Source organism: Triticum aestivum, chromosome 3B (assembly GCF_018294505.1).
Source record: "Triticum aestivum cultivar Chinese Spring chromosome 3B, IWGSC CS RefSeq v2.1, whole genome shotgun sequence".
In the NCBI taxonomy this organism is placed as follows: domain Eukaryota; kingdom Viridiplantae; phylum Streptophyta; class Magnoliopsida; order Poales; family Poaceae; genus Triticum; species Triticum aestivum.
In genome coordinates this window covers 4,536,401-4,563,546 of record NC_057801.1, presented here as the reverse complement: position 1 = coordinate 4,563,546, position 27,146 = coordinate 4,536,401, and the positions used below count along the sequence as shown (strand labels likewise).

At 48.5% G+C, this 27,146-nt stretch overlaps 2 pseudogenes; one reads left to right on the top strand and one right to left on the bottom strand.

Moving 5' to 3' along the window:
* Positions 1–49: 49 nt before the first annotated feature.
* LOC123064186 (L-type lectin-domain containing receptor kinase IX.1-like) lies at positions 50–22,504 on the bottom strand (annotated as a pseudogene).
* Positions 22,323–27,146, top strand: LOC123064245 (L-type lectin-domain containing receptor kinase IX.1-like; annotated as a pseudogene).

Sequence of the window (27,146 nt, the reverse complement as noted above, 5' to 3'; positions counted from 1 at the left end):
AGCAAAGTAGATTTGGTCATCTGCCACTGCTAGCCCAAGACACGTCGCTTCAAGAATTGGCCGATGAGGTTGATGTGGTGTTATAACCATGTGATCCAGTGGTAACATTGGCCGGGGATGGCCACGAAAGGGCCGGCAATGTGACATCCTTTGACTGCAAGATGTTCATGAGCTGCACAATGGACGGTCGCGCCTCTTGGCGTGGGTGCGTGCACCAGAGCCCGATGACCAGCGCATGATGCATCTGCCACTAACAGTTGTGGTCGAGCTGCTGGTTGTCCCCATGTAGCCTTTCATCCACCGCTTCAAGGATGCTACCCTTCACGTGCAGGTCCCAGATCCACAGTGGGATGTCATCATTAACCCTTTCTTTCTTCCCCATTCCTGGGTGCTTGCCGGACACTACCTCCAACAGAACGATGCCGAAGCTGTAGATGTCCGCTTTGGGGGTCGGATGGTGTGTGTGAATAAACTCCGGGTCTATGTACCATGGAGTGCCCTTGATGATCTTCGTCGTCTGTGGCCTGGCTCCATGATCCACAAGCCTTGCCAGCCCAAAATCTGCCAGCTTGGTGCTCCATGATGAGTCGAGGAGTATGTTTTCAGGTTTTATGTCACCATGCAGCACACATTGGTCGCACTCTGTGTGGAGATAGCGTAGTGCGGATCCCAGGCCAAGGATGATCTTGTATCTGTATGTGTGTTCGTTTAACAAGGCCGTGTTAATAAAATTACCACCATGCATATTTACAGGTTGATTTGCTCAATCTACTAATGCTTAAATTAATTTATAATAATGGGGATGATCTAAAAGGAGGTAATCATTTCGTGATTCCAAGTTAACTGAAGTTCCAGATTTTTTTTCTAAGTCAAGCCAAGTTTAAAGAAAAATGTGATGAGGTCTAAAACATCAAACATACTATATAGTATAGAAATGCATTTTATAAAAAATCTAATAAAATCTAATTTGATGTTGTAGATGTTGGAATATTCATCTATAGACTTTGATCAGATTCAAAGAAGTTTGACTTAGAACGAATCTAAAATTTCAATTTGTTTACAACAACAGAGGGAGTTGTCACGTACCTTTCTGGCCAAGTGAGCACACGTTTCTTGCTGTAAATGTGTCGGTCGAGGCTGCCTTTCGGCATGAGCTCATAGACGAGCAGGAGCCCCTTGCCGCTGTCGGACCAGCTAGCCTAGCAAGTGCACAAGGTTCCGGTGCCTGAGCCGGCTTATAATCTTCACCTCCGCCTCGAACTCTTTCTTCCCCCACGCAGATGATTCCATGGAGAGCATCTTGATGGCCACCGGGCTGTCGTGGTCGCTAAGGCCGCTGCCCTGGTAGACACAACCGAAGCCCCCTTGCCCAAGCTTTCCCTGCTCCGCGAAGTCATTTGTGGCTGCTGCGAGCTCACAGTAGCGGTACCGTCTATGTCGGGGATATACCCCGTGGTATGACCCGGCAGACAATGTTAAACCGGCTGGGACTTGGTAAACCGGCGGAGAGTTAAGACAGAGAGTCAAGACAGATGGCTAAGACAGACGGTAAACCGGCTGATGGTAAACCGGCAGACAATGTTAAACCGGCCGACAATGTTAAACCGGCGAACAGTGATAACTGGGTTGTCAGGGGTTATGAAGCCCGAGATGTTATGAAGCCCAAGATGTTAAGAAGCCCACGAAGATAAGTTAGAATAGTTAAGTCTTAAGTTCGAGTTGGACTCTACATGTAACCCGCCTCTTCAACATATATAAGGAGGGGTAGGGCCCCCCAAAGAGGGACAAGCTACAAGCAAGAAGAAACAATCTTATGGCTAGACCCAAAGAGGAGAGCCAGTTTACGGCGACTCCCTCGTGATGATAATGAGACCTAGCCTCAAACAACATGTAGGGTTTTTATCGGATGATGTTTTCCGGGGCCCAAAGCTGTCTAAATCCTTGTCTTGTGTTGCGTCTCTCGATTCCGCTCAACCCCTCTCAAGCTACCACATAGATGCGTTGGCCTCGCGACTAAGTCCTGACACTAAGAACATCTGACGTGTTAATTCCACGACAGTTGGCGCATACCGTGGGGCCTGATACACGGTGGTGTTGAGTTCTAGGAGGGATTTTTTCTTAAGGATCGAGAGGTTGCAAGTTTCTGGATGAAGAAGAGCCGGTTTCAAAGGATCGGCATGTGCTTTGAGTTTATCAGTTCAGATTTGTGATCTGTGAGGCAGCAATCGTAAACCGTCGCCTTCGCTTGGCCTCGCCTCGATTGGGCATCATCGACACCTCTACGAGAAGACTCCGGGTCGTTCCCATGGCCTCAGATCGTTTCCGAGTCATCTTTGTTCTGGGTTGTCTCCGAGCTGCTTCCAAACCGCCAGGGCCGTCTGCCATCTGACCGAGCCGCCGAAAAGCAACATCGACTCGGCCATGTCTTCTCAACCATATACAGCTTCAAGTCCCGAGTGGATTAAATATTGTGGTTACATGCTGCTACCACATCAGAGCAGTTCAAAAGAAAAGAGTATTTAACCAAAAACTACCACAATTGACGGAAACGTGACGAAAAACTATCACTCTACGTTTTTGTGCGAAAAACTACCAAATTTGATCTAAACCGTGGCAAAAAACTACCAAGTCGCGAAAGAGCTCGTTTCGCCCGCGCTAACCCCGAATCTGACCGGCCTGGCCCGCGAATCAGTTGCCACGGTGGCGAACTGACGGTCGCCGCGTGTTGACGACCGTTAACGGGCCGTCCGCTGTCGGAATGGCGTTGCGGTCCAGGGCCTCCCTCGTCAGCCTCTCCGCCTCCCTCGCCAGCGCCGGATACTCTTCGCAGCGCTTCTTCTTAGCAGGAGCAGCGGCAGCGCATGGCACCGGCGTGACTGGCATCCTGGTCCCCACCGCCACCGTGGCCGCCGCGCCCACGTCGGGCACCGGGTCGCGCCGGGGCGGGGCGACGACGGCGGGCGTGGCGCCCCAGACCTCGAGCAAGAGCGCGTACATCCGGAGGCCGTGCCCGGGGGCCGGGCAACCGGTGCCTGCGCAGAGCGCGGCGTCGACCTCCCTGAACCGGCGCCGCAGGGCCCGGATCTTGGCCTCGACGTCCCCGAGGCTGTAGTCCGTCCTGCTGAGCCGGCCGAAGAAGGGGGCGACGAGGTCGGCGCCGCGGGGGAGGTCGCCGTGGCTCCAGAGGTGGGCGTGGAGGGACTGGAGGATCACCGCGTCGTCCTGCTCGGACAGATGGCTGCCTTCCACCGGCGCGGCGGTGGGCGCCGCTGGTGGGCGGACGTCGACCGGCCGAACAGCCGCAGGCGTTGGGTGCCCGTTTGCGGCGGGAGCGGTGGCGGCGCCGGTGCGGCGGACGGAGGTGGAGGCGGAGATCGGGGGCGCGCTGGCCATGGCGAGCGGGTGGAGGCAAGCGGGCAGGTTTCGCTGGCGCCGTTCCGACAGCGGACGGCCCGTTAACGGTCGTCAACGCGCGGCGGCCGTCAGTTCGCCACCGTGGCAACTGATTCGCGGGCCAGGCCGGTCAGATTCGGGGTTAGCGCGGGCGAAGCGAGTGCTTTCGCGACTTGGTAGTTTTTGCCACGGTTTAGATCAAATTTGATAGTTTTTCACATAAAAACGTAGAGTGGTAGTTTTTCGTCACGTTTCCGTCAATTGTGGTAGTTTTTGGTTAAATACTCAAAGAAAAAAGGAAACGATATGTCAGGATGGAGTGTTATTTAACAAAATACTACTGGTACTCGATTTGGATAGTATTACCGGAGTACAGTATCACATGGGCAAATCGTGAGATGGTTTTGTCAAGTCTCCATAGTCTCCATGAGGTAGCGGACTTGGACGTGGATTAATCAAATCACCACAACCCGGACTCCTCCGTTCGAAGCCGGTTTGTCTCGCCTCCGCCTGCTCGCGGCCTCTTGTCGCCGCCCGTCCGCCGGAGCACCAGCCACCACGTGGAGCCACTGGCCATCGAGCTGTGGTCCGCCTCAAATCGCCTCACACGTGTCCGGGCTACCCCGTTTTCCATGGCTCCCCTTTTTTTCGAAAGAACTTTCAATCTATTCATCTTCAATCATAGTAGTACAACGAACACTAGAAAAAATAAAAATTACATCCAGATCCGTAGACCACCTAGCGACGACAACAAATACTGAAGCGAGCCGAAGGCGCGCCGCTGTCATCGTCCCTCCCTCACCGGAGCCGGGCAAACCTTATTGTAGTAGACAGTCGGGAAGTCGTCGTGCTAAGGTCCCATAGAACCAACACACCATAACAGCAACCGTCGCAGATGAAGAGTGTAGATCAAAAGGATCCAACCTGAAGACACACGAACGAAGACGAACGAACATATCCGAGCAAATCCACCAAAGATAGATCCGCCGGAGACACACCTCCATACGCCCACCGATGATGCTACACGCATCACCGGAACGGGGACTAGACGGGGAGACCTTTATTCCATCTTCAGGGAGCCGCCGCCGTCTCGCCTTCCTGAGTAGGACACAAACCCTAACAAAACTCGAAAAAAGATATGAAAACGGTGCCCTCCCACCGGCAAGGGCCGAGATCCACTCCGCCTCCATGGCCCTAAGGCCACCGGAGACGAGACGGACCGGTGCCAGCGCCGGTGGGAGACAAAGAACCCTAGTCTCGGGGAGGCGGCGGCTGGCTACGTTGGAGTTTTGGGAAGAGACTCCATGGCTCCCCTTGCCGCGGCCTCTGCTTGGAGCTGCCGCCGTCCAAGAACCGTCGGCGAGTGCCGCCCGCGCCACGGTGGCCTTCGCCTCCTCGCCCCTGCCGTGAGCCGCCCGCCTCTACTACATGTGGTCGTCGCCCCGGGTTAAAGGCCGGCTGGCCTGACGCCTCTCTTCCGTCGTCCGAACCACGCTAAATCGCCTCGTCGTCGCGGGGCCGCTTCGTCTCTTGCGCCTTGTGAATCCGCCGCTTCAAGACGCCGTCATCCGGGCCATGCCCCGCCTCTACATTAACGGCCTTGACTCGCCGGCACTCCACCTGAAATCACCTTCAAGCCGGAGCCGCTTTGAGCAGGATTGTGACCCGCCAGGGGCTGTTGTTTGTTTCAAAAGGAACTGATCGCTTGAAGCTAGAGCTTAACGTTTGCCAAATCAAGTTTCCCGGTTAATGTACAATGAGCCCTAGAAAATTACACAGACGATTCACGGGCTGGCAGATGCATACTTATTCAGAAAAGGTGCAACAGGCCGATCCAACGCTGCTCTTGGCATACTTATTCAGAAAATCAACGCCATGAGGGAGGGCAAAATTGATAAATTTAATCTATGAACAAAATCAAATCGCAAAGTGAACCGCCCGTGAAACTATTTCACGCGGCTGACCTTTTTGTGTGACGCCCGACACGAAAGCGCTACACTACACTGTGCAACGCCTCACAGAAAGGCGCTAGACGCCTGGCCAGCGCCGCACCCGTGTGATCCGAAAATTACTAAGTCAGTGTGCAGCGCCTGAGAGCTAGGCGCCCCACTATACAGTTGTAGCGCCTAGCTTCTAGGCGTTGCACTAGTGGTTGCTTCATTTTGTAGTGCAACCACTAGTGCAGCGCCTGAGAGCTAGGCGCCATACTATACAGTGCAGCGTCTAGCTCTTAGGCTCTGCACATTGACTTAGCAATTTTTAGGCAGTCTGGGGTGCAACGCTGGCCAGACATGTAGCGCCTATCTGTAAAGCGTTGCACAGTGTAGTGTGGCGCCTTCGTGTCGGGCGTCACACAAAAAGGTCAGCCACGTGAAATAGTTTTACGGACAGTTCATTCTGTGATTTGATTTCGTTCACAGGTCAAATTTGTTAAATTTGCCATGAGGGAGAGTCTTCAGAGGTCAGAACAACTGTTCGGGAGTCCGCAACCCGTCTCGCCTCCGTTGTGGCAGTGCGGCTATGGCCGGCGCGCCGTCACTGCTCTGCTGCGTACCCGCGACCCCAGCCCCTCCGCGCGCGCGCAGTCCTCGTCACCACCACCATTCATCGCGCGACTCGGCCGCCCGCTCGTCATCACCGCACCGGCCGGCTCCGGGTCCCCACCAGGGTTGCCTCCGCCGGCGGCCGGGTTGCCTCCGCATCGCCACTCGAAGCATCTCCCTCACCGCGCCCAGCCACCTATCAGCGTGTGCCGGCTCCGGTCTGTTCCGCCCTCGACCACGAGCGGTCCACTCCGCCCTCGACCACCAACGCGCCGGACTGCACCGCCGCGAGTCGCCAATCTCCACTGGCTGCTGACACGGCTCATATGGGATCATCTATAATCCGCCACAGTCACCTCAACCTTCTGTGGATTTACATCGCGTTATTAACACCGATGATATATACCTTCTGCTATGGTAAAGTACGGAGAATCTCAAGACAACTCCTTGAGTCATCTTAAGACTCGGGGGCTACGATGATATGATGCAGCAAGTCTTGCCAGTTTCAGCAAATTCAAGTGCCCCAGGATGTTGAAGGGAAACCCGGTCCCGGAGGCTGCTATTATATTGATGAAAATTTAAAGGCCGACAGAAATATTCGGCTCACAATGACGTTTCCGGTTTATAGTCCGGTTTAAGGGGAATCCCGTCTCCCACACAAAGCTGAAGCCCTTAGTATCTGGTTCAAATCCGGTTTAAAAATGTCCGGTTCAAAAAGGAATTAACTTCTCGCAAGTCCGAGTTTAAAGGCCGTCAGGAAATTTCTGGCTGAAAATGAAGATTCCGGTTTAAAATCCGGTTCAAGGGAAAGAAGTCTCCCACAAAGCTTTGAAGCTCTCAATATCCAGTTTAATGTCCGGTTCAAGAAGGATTTATCTCTTGCAAAAAGTTAAAGGGTGCCAAAGAGGATCTGCTGCCATGATGTGCGGTTCAAACATGGGTATCATGCCTTATTGGCTTATCATATTATTGATCACTTGGGGGCTTGATATCGTCATGAAGTACACATTGATCCCACTCCGTGCAGAGATAGCGTACTGCAGATCCCAAGGCAAGGATGATCTTGTATCTGCACGTGTGTTCATTCAACAAGACCAGGTTAACTATTTATCATACATATTTAATCGATCCATGAGCTACTAATGATTAATTATATTTAAAATAACGGGAATGATCAAAAAGGAAGGAATAATTTCATGATGGTTTTTTCCATTCAAGTTAACTAAAGTTTAGGTTTCTTCTAAGTCAAACTAAATTTATAGAAAAATGTGTTGACATCTACAACATCAAACATATATAGCATGGAAATGCATTTCTTAAAGAGTAATAAAACAAATTTGATGTAGTAGATGTAAAAATATTTTTCTATAGACTTCGTTCAGATTCAAAGAAGTTTGATTTAGAACAAACGTAAAAGAGTGTGGATTTTCTGAGCAATGGTGTAGCTACACCATCTATCTAGGCCATCTAACTTTGCATCAAGATCCTTGTTTTCCTTACATATAATTTTCTTTTGTTTCTTCCAAACAAGAGAACATTTGACCTTAGATCTTTGCATGTCAGCTCCACACAAGTACCACCATGTGAATAAAATGTTTATGTTGTTTCTCGTGCAACTTTTTTTTTCAAATTTCCAATTTTGAATGAGTTTTATCATTTTATATATTTCAATTTCTTCAGACCTGCCAAGTTTCAAGTTCAAATATTTTCTTACTTGAGCGAAACAAAAAAGGGAAGTTTGTATGCACAGATCTTGATGCAGAAACGGATGATCTAGATAGATGGTGTAGCTACAACACTGCTCAGCTACAACTTTCTCAACCTAAAATTTCAGTTAACTAGATGACACCCCACGTGTTGTAGCAGTAATGTTGTTAAGGGAAGTGCATTATTAGGTCCTAAATAAACAACTATATATGGTGTAGCTACACACTGCTCAGATACAACTTTCCCAACCTAAAATTTCAATTAACGATGATACTCTATGCATTGCTGCGGTAATGTTATTAAGAGAAATGCATTATTTGGTGCTACATAAACAACTATTACTAATGGAATTAGAATGTATGGGTATTTTTTTTATATACACTTTAAAAAAATTATGAAATATGAATCATATAGCAAAAGCATTTATAAAAGAGAAAACAAATAGATTGCAATTAAAAGTGTCATTTATAAAAATGTGAAAGATCAACTATATAGGTATACTCCAAGCACCCAACAATAGACCATGTCCATGAGAGCACAAAACTCTGTGCAAAAAAGAATTTAATGTGGCATGGCAACACTGCATGGATATACAAAAGTATAATGTGTAATGCATGGCTTGGTGGTGTGACATGGTTGTATGGCTGGGGAAAACAGGTAGTGAGCTGTAAATATTTAGCAATAGAGAAAAAGAATGTTGTTTCTAAAAAAAGGATAATTATATAGGTATGCTACAAGCACACAACATATATACCATGTCTATGAGAGCACAAAACATTAACCAATGACTTACATGCATTAACTGGTGACCTGGCGGTGTTTCGTTTATATGCTTATGTAAGAAATGTAACTTATAACTTACATGCATGGCATGCTGATGTTGGCATGATTGCATAGCTAGGAAGAATAGGTAATGAGTTGTTTCACAATTAAATTTAATGTGATTTAAAATCCACTTAGAATCCACTGATGCATGTTGCATGATAGAGGATTCTCATGCTTGTATCTGACGAATGCTAGTGGATCTAACTAGTAAATATAACGGCTACAAAAAATTTGCTGATGTGAAAGCGTGCATGTTCCATGGTAGAGGATTCTCATAATTAGAAGTACTGGACTCACTCTCTTATATACATATATAGAGAGAATTTATGACCGAGGGAGTAGTCATGTGGTACCTGTCTGGCCAAGTGAGCAGACGGCTAGTGCTGTAAATGTGTCGGCCGAGGCTGCCTTCAGGCACAAGCTCATAAACAAGCAGGAGCCCTTTGTGGCTGTCGGACCAGCCTGAGTATTTAACCAAAAACTATCACAATTGACGGAAACGTGACGAAAAACTACCACTTTACGTTTTTGTACGAAAAACTACCAAATTTGGACTAAACTGTGGCAAAAAACTACCAACTCGGGAAATCGCTCGCTTCGCCCGCGCTAACCCCGATTCTGACCGGTTGGGCCCGCGAATCAGTCGCCACGCTGGCGAACGGACGGCCACCGCGCGTTGACGGCCGTTAACGGCCCGTCCGTTGTCGGAACGGCGCCTGTCGGTGCGGTGCGGGTCAAGATCTGATCCGTTCCCCTCTCGATTCACTCTCTCCCTCCTGTCCCTCTCTCTGAACTAGGATTCTGCTGCCATGTCCTCGTTGATTCCGGAGGGTGGCGACGCTGGCGGCGGCGACGCTGGCGGAGGCGACGCTGACGGAGGCGACGCTGGCGGCGGTGAGACAAGTTTGGACGCTGCTGCCTCGCCCGCGCCTCCGGTGATGGCCAGCGGCTCAGTCGATAATTGGTTGGGGAGCACCAGTTTCTCGACGCAGGCCGGCTCGCAGCAGCCGGAGGCACCGCTCTCCCAGTCATCGCCAATGGGTCGCAGGTATGCAAGTATCATCGCCAATGTTTCTGTTAGTTGGACATGTGTAGTAAACTGGAGTCAGTAAACTATATAGCTCAGTCAATTTCAATTCAATTCATGAGCACTTATTTGTGCAGTTTGGCTGACCAGAAGTGGGAGATATGGTTTCATTTAGAAGGAAGAAACCCTTTGAAAAGGTGTATATTTGAGTCAGATATTTCTTTGCTTACTCTACAATCACTCATTGCTAGTGAAGGGTATGGGGACAGTGATTAAATGTACTATGTGAAGGAGGAGGAAATTGGATCTGAAAGAGTAAAGTATTTAGGTAATGAAGGTAGTGTTCATGAAATGTTGGACTTTTTTCATCATGTCAAGCTAGTGAACATAAGGGTTGTGAGAAATGTTGAACCTGGAATTAGTACACAGGCTAATGAGAATTACATTAACACTCAAGAGAGTTGCTGTGTGAAAAAGGTTGTGGAGCAATCTGAGCTTCAGAATCAGATAGATGATAGAAAGGCTCAGCTTGAGAGGAGCAGGATTCAAAGAGAGGCAGATTTGAACCACTTTGAAGGAGACACTGAAGTTTCTGAATTTTGTTCTGAGGATTCAGTTTAGTTAGATGGGAGTGCTGAAGCTGTTCAACCAATGGAAATAGTGTGTGCCTCTGAAGAGGATACAACATTGGGAACTACTGCTATTGTCAAACATGTGAAGAATCATGGTCCAACTAGCAGATGTCACAAAGAGCTAGAGAAAAAACGTTTTGAAGATTGGTTTCCTGAAGCAGATGAGTTTTGTTTTGCTGGTGATGCAGGCATAAGTGATGAGGAAGAAGAAGATGATGTTGAACTACCATACCTCATGAAGAAGCCAAACACAAAGAGTAGTAAAAAAAAGATGAAGGAAAGGCTATATTTTGACCCCTCAATTCCCAATTCACATTTACTCTTGTGCAAGAACTTGTGTTTTGATAGTGTTTACCAGTTCAGAGAAGCATTAAGAGATTTTCATATAAGGACTTTGAGGTCTTTTCACTACCACAGGAACACTCCAACAAGAATTATTGTTTGGTGTTCACAAAGAGAGCATGGATGTGAATTTTACATGTGTGCCTCTAGGATAGCTCATGAAAGAACATTTTGCATTAAGAAGTGTAACATGGAGCACAATTTTCCAGCATCAGCAGAGAACACAAAGGTTACTACTAAGTGGCTTTTCAAAGCAGTTGAACCTTCTCTTAGAGCAGATCCTAGAGCACATGTGGATTCACTTACTAAAAACAGCAAAGTCAAGTTTTCAGTTGATGTATCAAAGAGTGTGGCCTATAGGGCAAGGAGGAAGGCCATTAAGGTTGTGCAAGGTGACCAGAAGGAGCAGTACTATAGACTGAGGGACTACCTACAAGCAGTTCTTGACACAAACCCTGGTAGCAGGTGTGTAGTTACAACATTTGAGGACCCAGAAAACCCTGCCCCAACACCTAGATTTAAGTACATGTTCTACTGCTTGCATGCATCAAAGCAAGGATTTCTTAATGGTTGCAGGCCCTTTATAGGTAAATCTATAACTGCAATTTGTTCAAAATATCTTGTTGTAAATATATGGTAGCTAATTCGGGTATGGATGCAGGGCTTGATGGTTGCTTCATCAAGCTAACCACTGGACAGCAAATACTTGCAGCCACAGGAAGAGATGGCAACAACAACATCTACCCCATAGCCTTTGGTGTGGTTGATAAGGAAGATTCAGATAGTTGGACATGGTTCCTAACCCAGCTAAGATGTTGCATTGGAAGTGGTAGCAAATTTGGAACCTACACCATTATTTCTGACAGGCAAAAGGTATGCACCCTATCTTAGCCACTAGTTAAGATATATATTGTTATTAGTAGCTTTATTTCCTTTTGTTCATGACCATGGTTATTAATTTACAATCAGGGTCTTCTTAAGGCTATAAATGAGGTGTTCCCTGATTCCCCTCAGAGATACTGCCTCAGGCACATATATGCAAATTTTCAGTCAGCTGGTTTCAGAGGAGCAGAACTAAAGAAGCTAGTAGATCAGGCTAGCTACTCATTCACCAAACATGGCCATGAATTAGCAATGGCAGAGCTTAAAGCAGAGTGTGAGGATGCCTGGAAGTGGCTTAAAAAAATTCCAAAGGAGACTTGGTGTAGGTCTACAATGGATTACAATTGCAAAACTGATGTTAGGTCCAAACCAATTAGGACTATGTTTGAAGGAATTAGGACTAAGCAGATGATCAAAAGGCAGAAGACTAGGGAAAAAATAGAGAACAACAGGTGGATGATCAAATCCAACTATTCAGAGAAATTAGAGGAGAATAAGAAGTATGCCAAATTTTGTGATGCATATAAGGCAGGTCCTGACATTTGGCAAGTTAATAGTAAGGAAAATCAGTACTGTGTGAACCTAGCTACTCAATCATGTGACTGCAGGAGGTGGGACATGACAGGTGTGACATGCAGTCATGCAATAGCAGCAATGAGCAAGATTCACATGCACCCAGAGGACTATGTGCATGAATTTTTCAAAAAAGCACTATATATTGAAGCATACAAAGACATAGTGTACCCTGTCCCTGGTCCTGAATTTTGGCCTGACACCCATACTCCTGATATTGAGCCCCCAGTGTTTAAAGAAAAAGCAGGCAAGAAACAGACAGCTAGGAGAAAGGGGCAGTTTGAGGTGCCTGCTCCAAAGGACACAAGCAGGATGGGAACAATTACATGCAGCAATTGTGGTCTACAAGGCCACAGATATACTAATTGTGGGAAAGCTCTAAAACCTAGTCTTGAGATGAGAAAGAACTTACACCAGGTCATTCAAAAATGATGCATTCTTTGTTTAATTATTTTAGTTCTGGTATATTTACTAACTGATTTAATTTTGTCATGCAGGAGAATAGAGAAATTTTTAGGGGTTCCTCTAGTGCTACACATCCACCTCCACAACCACCACCTCAACACCAAACTACACAGATGCCAGCATCATCTGCTCCACCTCCTAAAGCAATGAGGAATAGAAAAACAGCAGCAAATAAGAGAGGTTCAACATCAACAGTTTCAGCAGGAGCAGCCAGGTCTTCACCAGCACCTGCAACTGGATCTGCATCAACAAGAGCTGCAAGAACAAGAGGATCAGCATCTACAAGAACATTCAATGCACCAAGAACATCCACTGGAGAACCAGGGATATTGGCAGGCAAGAGGAAGAGGAAACCTCCTAGCAAGTTTGCATCCTATTTCAATGCTAGTGGAAACTATTGAGTGTATGGTACTTATTTGTGTATGGTACTAAGTTTGTGTTCTGCTACTAAATGTGTGTTGTGCTACTAATTTGTGGATAATGTGACATGTGAACTTGTGGACAATGTTGAATGTATGGTACTTATTTGTGCCAAATACAAATGGGCTAAGTGCTACTGATTTGTTTTGATTTGTTTTTTTGTTTTACTTTGCCATTTTGTAGAGCTTAGGTGCATGTTTTAATTGTTTTATTTGCTTTATTTTGCCATTTCTACAGTTCAGAACTTACTGCCAAATTCATTGTACGAAAAACCAAAAAGTCTGGCCTGGGGCTAGAACCCAGGACCAGTTGGTTGTAACTATGCGTTCAATACCAATGGGCTAGTGCTGGTGATTTGTTTGACTAGCATCGGCCAAACTTATTATATGTTGTTAGCCACGTCCTCTTTCAGCGTGCGTAGCATCCGGCAGCGTGGTGAGCGTGCGTTGATTAAAACCAATCGTTTCGGATTCTACAACTTTATTACGTGTCCACCCACCACGCCCTCTGCTCACTCGCCCACTCGCCGCTCGCACTGCCCACTCCACTTCTCCCTCTCTCCTGCCGAAATCACCACCGACAACCACCGCCACCACCGTCGCCATGGAATGGCAGCTCGCCATCGAAGCTCTCGCCGGCAACAACAAGGAGATCCGGGCGCAGTACAGGGAGATCACACGCTGGTTCCCCAGTATCGCGATGCTCAGGAACCACGCCCGTGGCCTCGTGAAGGTGATGACGGCTGCTGAAAAGCAGCGCGCCTTCCCTGCCGGCCACACCATCCTGGCACCGACCATTCTGCTCTGGGCGATGCGCGAGGTGCAACGCTCCCCCGACCCCAGGCAGCGCGCCAGATGGTGGATGTACCGCTCATCCACCACACCGCCGGCCGCTGCGAATGACGTCACCGACGCCGTCCTCGCTGTCCCAGCCCCAATCAACAACGCCTACTGGGAGTGGCACAATCCATGGGTCCTTGGGCCCTCTGACGACTCTGAGGGCGAGTCTTCTGACGACGAGTCCACTGACGACGAGTCCAGTGATGAGCCCTCTGACGACTCTGACGACGAGGTGGATGAGGTAGTCGTCCTCTCCGACGACGAGCCTGAACTGCAGATGCTGGCTCCCGTCCTCGACGCCGTGGAGGGGGATAGGAAATGCCCAATCCACGTGGATGCGCTGCCAGAGGTCGCCGATCTCCCAGACGGCGTCGTCGTGGAGCAAGAACAAGATGGCGGCGAGGATGATGTGCTGGAGCCGGCGCCGGGCAAGAAGAAGAGGGTGGCCGTGACTGCGGTGCGCCGCTCGCACCGCCTGAAGATGCTGAAGAAGGAGGAGTGAACTGCTGCACTAATATTCAGTTTCGTCAGTCCTGAACTTTCTTAAGTGCAGTAAGTTCCTAGGTTCAGTTTCGTCAGGCACTATCTACTAGTAGTTCATCTTTATGTCAGGCACTATCTACTTGTAGTTGCTATCTATGTCAGACTATGAATGGCAGTACTATATATCTATGTCAGACTATCTATATATGTTACTTCCTACTTGCTACATATGTTAAGTTATTTGTCAGACTATCTAAGCTAATTGCTATATATGTTACTTGCTACTTCCAACTATGTCACTACTGTCAGTTATCCACACATGATATAAGCAGAGTAAAACAACCTCATCATAGATAAAACATTCTTACTTACTTAACTTAGCATGAGTACTTAGCATAGTAGGTCTTAACATAATAGTCATTACATCATAGATAAAACCAAATAGTTCTTAAACCATAGCAATACCTCCCTCCCTCATACCATTCTGAAAGCACATGAAACTTTCCCAAAATATACACCTAACATGCATGACATTCCAAGGCCAGCTATATATATAGGCCTACTAATTACTTAACCCACAAACCAACCACTTCACTCATTCACAATTCCCTTGATCCTCTCCAGCTTAGCTTTGCTGGCATGCCCAGCATTGAGCAGATCAACAATCAGATACTCCAGCTTCTTCTTCTCTTGCTTAAGTAGGTCCCTGTCCCCCTCCACTTCCTTCATGGCCTTCCTCATGTTCTGAATGATCTCTGCTTGGCTTTGAAGAATGCACCTTTGCTCCTTGGCAAGCTTCAGCTTTTCCATACTTAACTCAATCTTTGCCAGATCCTCAAGTTGTTTCTTCTTCTCATTTAGTTCATTGATTGCCTGACTGGTATAGTCCATGTCATGAGACATCTTGCCATCTTGATAGTCAAATAGGTTGGATACATCTTCCACCAACTGGCTGTAGTTGTTTGACAGGATATCAATTTCCTTGTGTAGCTTGGCCACCTCTTTCTCATGGGCTTGTTTGTCATTCACCCTCCCCAAGTTCTGCTCATGATACATGTCCCAAATCCTGGTTAGGCACCTTTGTAGAATCTCTGGCCAAGGACCATCCACCCACTCCACAACCCCACAGTTCACACCTTCATCCTACAGAAGCAATTATTTATAATTAAGCACAAAGCACTTAGTAACAAACTTAATACAGAAAACTAAAGTCATAAAGTCATTTCATTTAACTGAAACCCTTTGTTTACATCAATATGCACCTGAGTTAGCATCAGAGATAAATTCAGTTAACAGCTACATTTAGCATCAGAGATAAATTCAGTTAACAACTACATTTAGCAGTAGATATAAATTCATTTAACTCTGTTCTTTTTCAGTTAACACCTACTCCGTTCTTTTTCAGTTAACAGCTATATTCTCAGGTTCACAGTACACTAAAGATATCTGCTTGTAGGTGTTATCAGGTTCAGTCATGTATTGAATTCAGTTAACTAAAGATCTACTTTCATATATAGCTTCCACATGCTGCACCACACATCTCTGCACCACATGCTGCACCACACATCTCACATCTCCAGCAGCAAAACACATCACACATCTCCACCAGCAAAACAAGTTAGCGTTCAAGATTTAATACCTGCTGCATAGGACAACCCAGGAAACGCCTGCCAGTCAAAGAACCTTCAAAAGCCACCATCTTCTTCGGCCTCTGATGATGCATCATGCACGTCGGCTCAGATTCAGTGTAAGAACCACAGAAAGATGGTTCCACCACACTGTCAGGGGTTTCCTGCAAAAGAAACTTCGAATCAAACCAAAAGCAAATTGGAATCTCCAATTTGGATGAACTAACCCTAACCCTAACTCTGTTCCACCATTATGCACTTACAAATAGCTGCTGATCCAATGAAACCATGTTGATGTCCTCGTCCGAGCTGTCCTCGTCATACCAGGATGGCATCCTCACCTTCTACCGGCAGCAATGGCCGCGGCGGTGACGGGGATAGGCTGACCTAGGTCAGAGCACCCGGGAGAGGGAGAGGGAGAGGATGGAGTGAGGACGAGTGAGAGCGAGCGAGGAGGAAGAGAATGAGCGAGTGGCTGAGCTCGCTCTCACTTATTGGCCCACCGACAGGCGCCGTTCCGACAACGGACGGGCCGTTAACGGCCGTCAACGCGCGGCGGCCGTCTGTTCGCTAGCGTGGCGACTGATTCGCGGGCCCAACCGGTCAGAATCGGGGTTAGCGCGGGCGAAGCGAGCGATTTCCCGAGTTGGTAGTTTTTTGCCACGGTTTAGTCTAAATTTGGTAGTTTTTCGCACAAAAACGTAAAGTGGTAGTTTTTCGTCACGTTTCCGTCAATTGTGGTAGTTTTTGGTTAAATACACGACCAGCCTAGCAAGTGCGTGCACCAGAGCCCCACGACTAGTGCGCGGTGCATTTGCCCCTTACTGATGTCGACATCATCGAGCTGCTGCATGTCTTCCCCCTTGAGCCTCTCGTCCACCGCTTCAACTATGGTTCCCTTCTCGTACAGGTCCCAAATCCATCTGAGCAACGGGATGGCTTTGTCGGCCGGTTCTCCTGTTCCCATCTCGGGTCGCCGGCCGGACACGACCTCCAACACAACGATGCCAAAGCTGTAGACGTCGGCTTCGGTGCTTGGCCAGCGTGTGCGGATGAATTCCGGGTCTATATACCCTACGGTGCCCATGACAACCTGCGTCGTTAGTGGCCCGGCTCCATGCTCGACGAGCCTCGCCAGCCCGAAATCCGCCAACTTGGTGTTGCGTGATGAGTCGAGGAGTATGTTGCTGGGCTTGATGTCGCCATGAAGCACACACTCATCCCACTCTGTGTGGAGATAGCGCCGTGCAGATCCCAGTCCAAGGATGATCTTGTATCTGTACGTGTGTCATTCAATAAGATCTGGTTGATTAACTACCATGCTCCATGCATATTTATCAATGTAGTAGTGATTAAATTGATTGAAAATAATGGTAGTAATGACCCAAAAGGAGGAAGTGATTTCATAATGTCTGTGTTTATTCCAATTAATTAAAGTTCTAGGTTTCTTACAAGTCAACCAAAGTTTACATAGAAATATGCTAAGATCTACAACATCAAAAATATATTGTACGGATATACATTTTATACAAAACTTATAGCAAAGGGAGTAGTCACGTACCTCTCTGCCCAAGTAAGCAGGCAACTCATGTTGTATATGTGCCGGTCCAGGCTGCCTTCCGTTACGAGCTCATAGACGAGCAAGAACCCTTCGTGGCTGTCGGACCAGCCTAGCAAGTGCGTAAGGTTCCGGTGCCTCAATCGGCTTATGATCTTCATCTCCGCCTCGAACTCTTTCCTTCCCTGCGCAGACGATTCCGCAGACAACATCTTGATGGCCACCGGGTTGTCTTGGTCACTGAGGCTGCCACCCCGGTAGACGTTGCCGAAGCCCCTCGCCCGAGCTTCCCCTCCTCCGCACAATCCTTGTTGGTGGCCGCGAGCTCACGGTAGCGGACTAGCAGTACCGTCTAGGGCTACCCCTCTCTCAAACTCAGCTTGCTCACGTTTTTTGTCGTTGGAAGCATCTAGCCTCTTCCATTTTCGTCACCAACAGACTATGACAGCAGCGGCGGCACAGACCAACACGAGAAAAGCTACTGCCATGGAAGGCACTAGCACAGTCACTAGTCGTTTCCGGCTCGTATTGGCACTGGTTACCACCATGGCATCATCAAGAGTGGAGCTAAATGACCAAGACAACACCTGGTGTAGCTCGCTGCAGAATCCAGTTGCTGCCACAAAGCCAACAGCGACTTCCTGGGGCAGGTCCTTCTTCATGTTCACCAACGCGTTCACGCTATATGGCGGCTCGTGCTCGTCGCCGTCGATTTGGAGACGGGCGACCAGGACATCCATGCGGTTGTCGTAGCTGATTTCGGCTGTCATGGTGGCGTCGTTGGAGACAAGGCGCTTTGTCACGTTCGTGTAGGCCCCGGAGTCGATGGAGTTGACGTCTATGCCAATATGGTTGTCGCTGTGGTCCCAGGGGCTGAGGTAGGTTCGTAGGTGTCGAACTCCACGGCGACGATGCGGTCATCGCCCGTGGCATTGAGGCGGTTGTTGTCGTTGAAGAGGGCGAGGTTCTCGCGGTAGCCGTTGGGAGGGAGCCTCGATGGGTAATGTGCCAGGAAGAAAGCCATGCAGTCGGCCATGCCGTCGCCGGCAGGAAGGCTTGTGTTACATAGACGGAGACCTTGGTCCATCTCGTCTTTGGGCCTGATCTGGAACGTGAAGTTGGAGGAGAAGCTGGCCACCTCGCCGGTGGTGTCATCCCAGAGCGGCACCGGCCGTGGGTATGACGCCCGGCCGACGCTGAAGAAGTTGGCTTTGATGTCGTTCTTTGTCAGATCGATCACGTTGCCGGAGCCCATGTGCGTGTCGTGCTCGCACCTGAGCTCCGTGTCGCAGAGGTCGCCACAGCTGGAGAAGTTGCAGCTGAAGGAGAGTGCGATAGCCAAAGCCAGCCCCAGAGGTGCGCTACTGCTTGGAAATAATCTTGACTAGTTGTCTTCGGCATCGCGTCATGTAAAAAAAGCAGTCAAGTCTTAGTTTAGTTGGTAGAGTCGTCCATCGTGTGTTAGGTATAGTAGTCAAGTCTTGGTCTAATTGCACTGCTTGCATCATAGTTGAGCTCGAGTCTTTTGCTACCCTTGTGCCGTGTGCAACCAATTATGGTTTAGGTCTGTGCCGTGTGCGTGTGGATGTACATGCACGTACGGCTGTAACTTATATAGTACTCCCTCCATTCCACAATGTAATGCCTATAGATTTTTGTGAAAGTCAAAATTTTCCAACTTTGACCAAGTGTATAGAGAAAACTGTCTACATCTACAATACCAAACATGTATATTCTGAAAATATAACTCATGATGTATCCAATGAGGTGCATTTGGTATTCTAGATGTACCTACTTTTCTCTGTAAATATGGTCAAAGTTTGTAATGTTTGACTTCTGTAAAAATCTATAGGCACTATATTATGGAATGGAGGGAGTAGTTCTTTTTTAAATTGTTACCGAGGAGAAAAGACTCCCCACCTAAATTAGTAGTATATACTATCATACGACTGGGCACGATATGGGTCGTTGGCTAAAGTTTTTTTTGCGCGTGTTCATGCGCTCTTTGATGTGGTCAATACAAGGGCAACATCCAGTGTGTTTATGCGAGGCAGCACAGCAAGTCGTGTCGGTCGCATCGGCAATAGAATGGGAAAAGAGGAAGAGAAGAAGACAGATGAAGAGTGAGAGAGAAAGAGAAGAGGAACACTGTCAGCCGCTGGATCTGGTACAAATGGATGGAGGCGATTACAAACTGCGGGAGGGTCCATCCAACCAATCAGAACGCATTGAGGCCTTTTCGAGCGTTGCAAGCAAACACTCAATACATTTCTTATCTTATATATGTAACCTGTATACCCAATACATTTTTTTATCTTATATACCTCAATACAGTTTTTACATGTAATATGCAACATATAAGTTGTTTTGTAAGAGTTTCCATATTTTTTAATTGATCAGTATTTTGTACAGTATAAATCCCTAGAACTGCATTTAATGGCTTAAATATAGCAAAGGACTGCGTAAAATGCCAAATTTTGGCATGTTACAAGTAATGGTGTGTGTTGAGTGGAGTATAAATAAATTGAAGGTCAACGGATGAATCAACGGCCACTTCACACGCAAACCTCATCTGTTCCTTCTTGAAATCTAGCATCTTCCTTGGAGATGGCCCAATTTATAAGCAACCTGTGTGACAACTTTTGTGAAACATTCTCAAATTTTTACAACAATCGCTAGGGCATATATCATGGCACCATGCCAAGTATCGTGGTTTTCTTGCTTTGTTTGCATTTTCTCAAATGAAAATGTCAATAACCTCCATGTGTGCCATCGAGTCTTGCCCCCCTTGTGTATGTGAGTCCTATTCTTTACTTGCACAAGGCTTAAAAGTAGACTCAAGGAATCCAGTAGTATTTTTCAACCCACTTCTTACTACTATTTCATTTACCAGTGGTTCAAATTGGAACTATATCCATTAAATGCCTATAAACGCACTTAATGACTTAAATATAGCAAAAAAGCTCTAAAAAGGCCACATTTGAACATGAAAGATATAATAGTGTATGTTGAGTGTAGAAAACATTTGAAGGCCAATGGATGAATCAGTGGTCACTTCACATGCAAACCTGGTCCGTTCCTTCTCGAAACCTAGTTCCTTCCTCGGAGATAGTCCAGTTTGTAAGCAGTAGCGTGACTACTTTTACGAAACATTCTAAAAATTTACTGCAACCTATAGGGTCCATGACACCATGCCAAGTCTGACAATTTTATGGCTTCGTTTACATTTTCTCAATTTAAAATGGCAATACCCTGCATGTTTGTGACCGAGTATTGGCCCCTTGTGTATGGGAGTCCTACTCCTTACTTGCACAAGGCCTAAAAATGTATTTAATAGCTTAAATATAGTAAACGGGCCTTGCAAAATGTTAAATTTTAACATGAAACTATATGGTATATATCGAGTGTAGAAAAGTTTGAAGGCTCCTGTTGGGACTCCTCTTCTTTACTTACATGTTCAGAAGAGAAGAAAGCAAAACAAATACAAGAAAATAAATAAAGAAGAGGAAAAGAAAAAAAAGGAAGAAATGAAAAGAAAAGAAAATAGAATAACAAAACAAAGCAATGAAAAGGAAAGAAAGAAAAAAGAAGAAAGAAAGAAACAGAAGAAAAAAAGCTTGAGTATTGGGTGTACTTGACTAGGTTGAGTATTGTTAGAAAGCAATGAAAAATAAAATGAAAAAGTCGGTTAAAAGTATAGTATGTTGGAAAGCTTGACTAGGTTGGTTAAAAGTATAGTTAGCAGTCAAAAGTATGTTGGAAAGGAAATGATCTTGACTAGGTTGTTTTCGGTTGGAAAGGAAATAATCTTGACTAGTTTTTTTTTCTTTTTTGACGTGACACCGGAAACAACCTAGTCAAGATCATTTCCTTTCCAACATATAGTATGTTAATTAGCCAGGGTGTTTTAGTAGTAGGAAACTAGCGTACAAGCCAAAAAAATAAAAATCAAAGCTAGTAGGAGACAATATCACATCGATCCTGTGTGTGTGTGGTGCCAAACTGCCAACTGATCCTGAGGCTCCGTGTACAACATTTGTCTCTTGTACTACTTGCTATCGTTGTTAATCAGCAGCGCACCTCTGGCAGGTTTGGCTACCGCGCTCTCCTTCAACTTCAACCTCACCGACAACTCTACTTTGCAACACAGAGCTCAGCTGCGAACGGGGTACACGTGCGATCAAGCTAGCTCGAGACATGTCATCGCTAGGTTGATTTCGTGTGATTTTTCCTCTCCGTCAGGGGATGGTTGGATTGTTGTAAATTTTATTTCAGGATTCAAATCTAGACAAAATATTTTTTAACCAAACATCCGGATAATTAGGAACCAATTTTCACAATTACGTACATCACGCTGAGTCTTCGAACCAGATCCCATATTAATAAGTTCCAATTATTTGTGCATGTGAAATGAGTTTCCCATGTAGTCTAAGTTGTTCTTTGTGTATTTCGCGTGTTATGTGTGTACTTTTCATTTTAATGTGTGTTTGTTTGTGTTGTGTGCGTATATGTGATGTGTGTGTACTTCCCACATCAGTGTGTGTTTTATGTGTGATATACGCATTGTTGTGTATTTTGTACTTCGCATATGTTGCAAGCACCTTAAAACCAGAGTTAATTCAAAACAACTAGAAAAAACCAGAAGAAGAATGTCAAAACCCAAAAAGAAGATGGCATGAATAGACACTCATGGAAAACTTTAGCAATTTTCATGGTGGTGTCTGCATTTGTATATCTATCTACACGCACACGGCACACACCTAAACCTAGTCGGACATGCACACCACAGTCCAACGCCAACTTGGCTGAACCTGTACGACAACATCCTTTTTGGATTGGACTGCAGTGGACGACTCTACCAAATAAACTGACTTGGACTGCTTCAATCAAGAATCAAGACCAATAATTTCCATTCCACCATTGTCCATAAAATCCATCCCTACTTACTCGGTCTCGAGTCGGACACCAACATTGGTAGGCAGCTACAACAATGAGCCCTCACCACCTTCTCTCCGTCTCTGGCTCCGTGTACATCCTTTGTCTTTGCTACTCGCTCTCCTTGTTAACCAGCAGCGCACCTCCGGCAGGTCTGGCTACCGCTCTCTCCTTCAGCTTCAACTTCTCCGATAGCTCCGGCTCCGGCGACCTCTGCAACACGGAGGTCAGGTGCGAACGCGACACGTGCATGGGCCCCGGTGCGATCGAGCTAACAAAGAACGAGATCAGAGACAACTTGTACAGCCTCGGCCGGGCATCATAGGTGCACCCGGTGACGCTCTGGGACAACACCACGGGCGAGGTGGCCAGCTTCTCCTCCAACTTCACGTTCCAGATTAGGTTAAAAAACGAGACGGACGGACAGCTTCGTGGTCTCTGTGGCTCGAGCAGTACGCCTAATGATGGTGTAGCTGATGGTATGGCTATGGCTTTCTTCCTGGCGCACTACCCATCCAGGCTCCCTCCCAATAGCGTTGGCGGGAACCTCGCTCTCTTCAATGACAACAACAACTTGGATGCCACTGGTGATGACCGCGTCGTCCCCGTGGAATTCGACACCTTCCTCAACTCCTGGGACCATAGCGACAACCATCTCGGCATAGACGTGAACTCCATCAACTCCAAGGCCTACGCAAACATGAGCAAGCGCCTGGTCTCCGACAATGACGTCGTCATGACTGCCGAGATCAGCTACGAGAACCTCACGGGTGTTCTGGTCGCCCTTCTGCAGATTGACGGCGACGGACCGCCATTCATTGTAAATACTTCGGTGGACATGAAGAGGGATCTGCCCCAACAAGTTTCAGTCGGCTTCGCTGCATCAACTGGTGCGTGCATCGAGCGGCATCAGGTGATGTCTTGGTCGTTTAGATCCACTCTAGATGATGCCATGGTGGCTGCCAGTACCATTCCACGACGTCGAGCACCGGTGCATGTGCTAGTGCATTCTGTAGTAGCAGCTTTTCTGGTGTTGCTCTGTGTTGCCGCTGTCCTCGGGCGATGCATATGGAAGAAGCTAGATGATTCTGAAGACAAAGAACGTGAGCAAGCTGAGTTCGAGAGAGGGGTAGGCCCTAGACGTTACCGCTACTGTGAGCTCGCCGCCACCACCAAGAACTTCCCGGAGGAGGGGAAGCTCGGGCGAGGAGGCTTTGGCAACGTCTACCGGGGTGACAGCCTTAGCGACCAAGACCGCCCGGTGGCCATCAAGATGCTCTCTGCAGAATTGTCTGCACAGGGGAGGAAGGAGTACGAGTCTGAGGTGAAGATCATAAGCCGGTTGAGACATCGGAACCTTGTGCACTTGCTAGGCTGGTCCGACAGCCGCAAAGGGCTCCTACTCGTCTATGAGCTCGTACTGGAAGGCAGCCTGTACCGACATATATACAACACTGTTGGAATAAGCCACGTCGTATGTGGTCGGGCTCGTCGGGCGCGTCGGGTGCGTGCGGGTTGGGCGGGACACACTGGTGCCATCGGGCTCATCGGGTTCGTCGGGCGTGTCGATGGCGCGCGGGACGGACGGGACATGCGGGACACAGCGTAAGCGTGGCGTGTGTGTGTATGTGTGTATGGGCAGCGTGTGTGCCCGTGGCGCACGTGTGTGCGTGCGTTGTGTGCGTGTGTGCGCATGGGTTGTAGTAGCTAGGCTGTTGGCAATCTGTTGCGAGTAGCGCGCTGTGCGCGTCGTGCGCATGGCCGAGCGGAGCGCTTGCATGCAGCAGCCAGTCGTACGTACGTGCTTGGCCGAAGCGTAGGCGCTGCGTTGTCGAGGGCTACAAAGCCGGCTGTAATCTCAGTTTGTTTGTGGCGTTGGTTATGTTGACGTATAATGTGCTGCTTAGTCTCTTCAATCAGATCGGCCTTTTGGTTGCATTGGTTAGAGCATGTACTTCTACATGGTATCAGATCCAAGAGGTCTTGAGTTCAAGACCCGGCTGGCGCAATTAAATTGCAGCCCACTTTCGGTCCACGTTTAGGCCTGTGGAGCCACACGTGAGGGGGAGTGTTGACGTATAATGTGCTGCCTAGTCTCTTCCATCAGATCGGTCTTTTGATTGCATTGGCTAGAGCATGCACTTCTACAGGTTAGTCAAGAGGAAAAAGGGGGCGTTTGAGCGCCAGAAAAACTGTCCAGCTTGCCTTTGTCTACCTTCGTCCGTGAGTGAACCAAAGAGTTAGTCTAGTGCGGCAACAACATTTCGTATCAGAGCTTCGGTTCGGCCGATCACCGGCGACCATGGCGCTCGTCCCACACGGCGGCGGTGCGGGCGGATCGGCGATGATGGTGATGCCGATGTTGACCGCGGACAACTACACGGTCTGGGCCATCAAGGCGCACGCGATCCTCGACGTCCACACCGTATGGGAGGCGGTGGCGCCGGACGACGCGGCGGTGAACGGGCGGAAGGACAAGATGGCGCGCGCGTTGCTTCTTGGGGCGTTGCCGGAGGATGTGCTGCTGCAGGTGTCGACAAAGCTCACCGCCAGGGAGGTATGGGACTCCCTGAAGGTGAGGTTCGTCGGCGCCGATCGGGTCCGTGCGGCCAGGCTGGCGACGCTGCGCGGCGAATTTGACCGCCTGAAGATGGCGGGCGGCGAGGAGCTCGACGTGTACGGCGGGAGGCTCGCGGCGATGGCGGCGAGGTACGCCAACCTCGGGGAGATGTGGATACGGTGTCGGATCGGCTCTTCCCGTTGTCGCCAGCATCGAGCAGTTCCACGACGTGACAACGATGGCGTTCAACGAAGCGCTCGGGCGGCTGCGCGCGTTCGACGAGCGAGTTCGGCGTCGGCGGCAGGACAGCGGCGAGCGGGCGGACGGACAACTCCTGTTCACGGCGGCGCAGTGGCGGGCACGGGAGCGACAGCACGGCGGAGCACGGGACGACGACGACGGGCGCAGCGTGGCGTCGGGGAGCAGCGGCAATAGGCGCAGGCGCTGCTACAAGTGCGGGGAGCACATGCACTTCCGGCGCTAGTGCCCGCAGCTGCGGAAAGGACCGGCGGCGGAGCAGGCTCTCTTGGCTGATGCCAACGTCGACGACGACGGACTCCTCTAGGCCGTGGCTTAGGGTGTGTGTGTTGGAATAAGCCACGGCGTGTGTGGTCGGGCTCGTCGGGTGCGCGTGGAATGGGCGGGACACACTGGTGCCGTCGGGCTCGTCGGGTTCGTCGGGCATGTCGGTGGCGCGTGGAACGGACGGGACGTGCGGGACGCAGCGGAAGCGTGGCGTGTGTGTGTATGTGTGTGTGGGCAGCGTGTGTGCCCGTGGCGCGCGTGTGTGCGTGTGTGCGCATGGGTTGTAGTAGCTAGGGGAAAAAAATTCTATGAGAGCAGGTCTCACGGGTTAGCAGGTGAGACCCATCTTGATGGATGGCACGTGGCATTTGCAAATCACAAAGCATCTATCCCACCCCCACCTGAAATCAGGGGGGGAGATTAGATGCTTTGTGATTTGTGAATGCCACATGTCATCCATCAGGGCGGGTCTCATCGGGTTTATATGAGACCTGGTCTTATATAATTTTTTCCGTAGCTAGGCTGTTGGCAATCTGTTGCGAGTAGCGCGCTGTGTGCATCGTGCGCATGGCCGAGCGGAGCGCTTGCATGCAGCAGCCAGTCGTGCGTACGTGCTTGGCCGAAGCGTAGGCGCTGCGTTGTCGAGGGCTATAAAGCCGGCTGTAATCTCAGTTTGTTTCTGGCGTTGGTTAGTCAAGAGAAAAGAAGAGGCGTTTGAGCGCCAGAAAAACTGTTCAGCTTGCCTTCGTCTACCTCCGTCCGTGAGTGAACCAGAGAGTTAGTCTAGTGCGGCAACAACAAACACTAGTTGCCTGCTTACTTGGCCTGAGAGGTACGTGACTACTCCCTTTGCCATAAATTAATTGAATGTTATGTTTGTAGTTTATTAGATTATCTATAAAATGTATATCTGTACAATATATTTTTGATGTTGTAGATCTTAGCATATTTTTCTGTGAACTTTGGTTGACTTGGAAGAAACCTAGAACTTCAATTAATTGGAATGAACACAATCATTATGAAATCACTTCCTCCATTTCGGTCATTCCCAATATTTTCCATTAATTTAATAACTAGTACATCTATAAATATGCATGGTACTTAATCAACCTGATCTTATTGAGTGACACGTACAGATACAAGATCATCCTTGGACTGGGATCTGCATTGCGCTATCTCCACACAGAGTGGGATCAGTGTGTGCTTCATGGCGACATCAAGCCCAGCAACATACTCCTCGACTCATCACGCAACACCAAGTTGGCGGATTTCAGGCTGGCGAGGCTCGTCGAGCATGGAGCCGGGCCACTGATGACGCAGGTTGTCATGGGCACCGTAGGGTATATAGACCCGGAATTCATCCGCACGCGCCGGCCAAGCACCGAAGCCGACGTCTACAGCTTTGGCATCGTTGTGTTGGAGGTCGTGTCCGGCCGGCGACCGGAGATGGGAATAGGAGAACCGGCCGACAAAGCCATCCCGTTGCTCAGATGGATTTGGGACCTGTACGAGAAGGGAACCATAGTTGAAGCGGTGGACGAGAGGCTCAAGGGGGAAGACATGCAGCAGCTCGATGATGTCGACATCAGTAAGGGGCAAATGCACCACGCGCTAGTCGTGGGGCTCTGGTGCACGCACCCGCACCTGGGTGTGCAGCCGTCAGTAGTACAGCTCATGAACGTCTTGCAGTCGGAGGACGTCACGTTGCCGACCCTGTCGCGGCCAGCCCTGGCCAACATTAACACTGGATCACATGCCTCATCGGCCATTGCTTGTAGCGACGTGTCTTGGGCCAGCAGTGGCAGATGA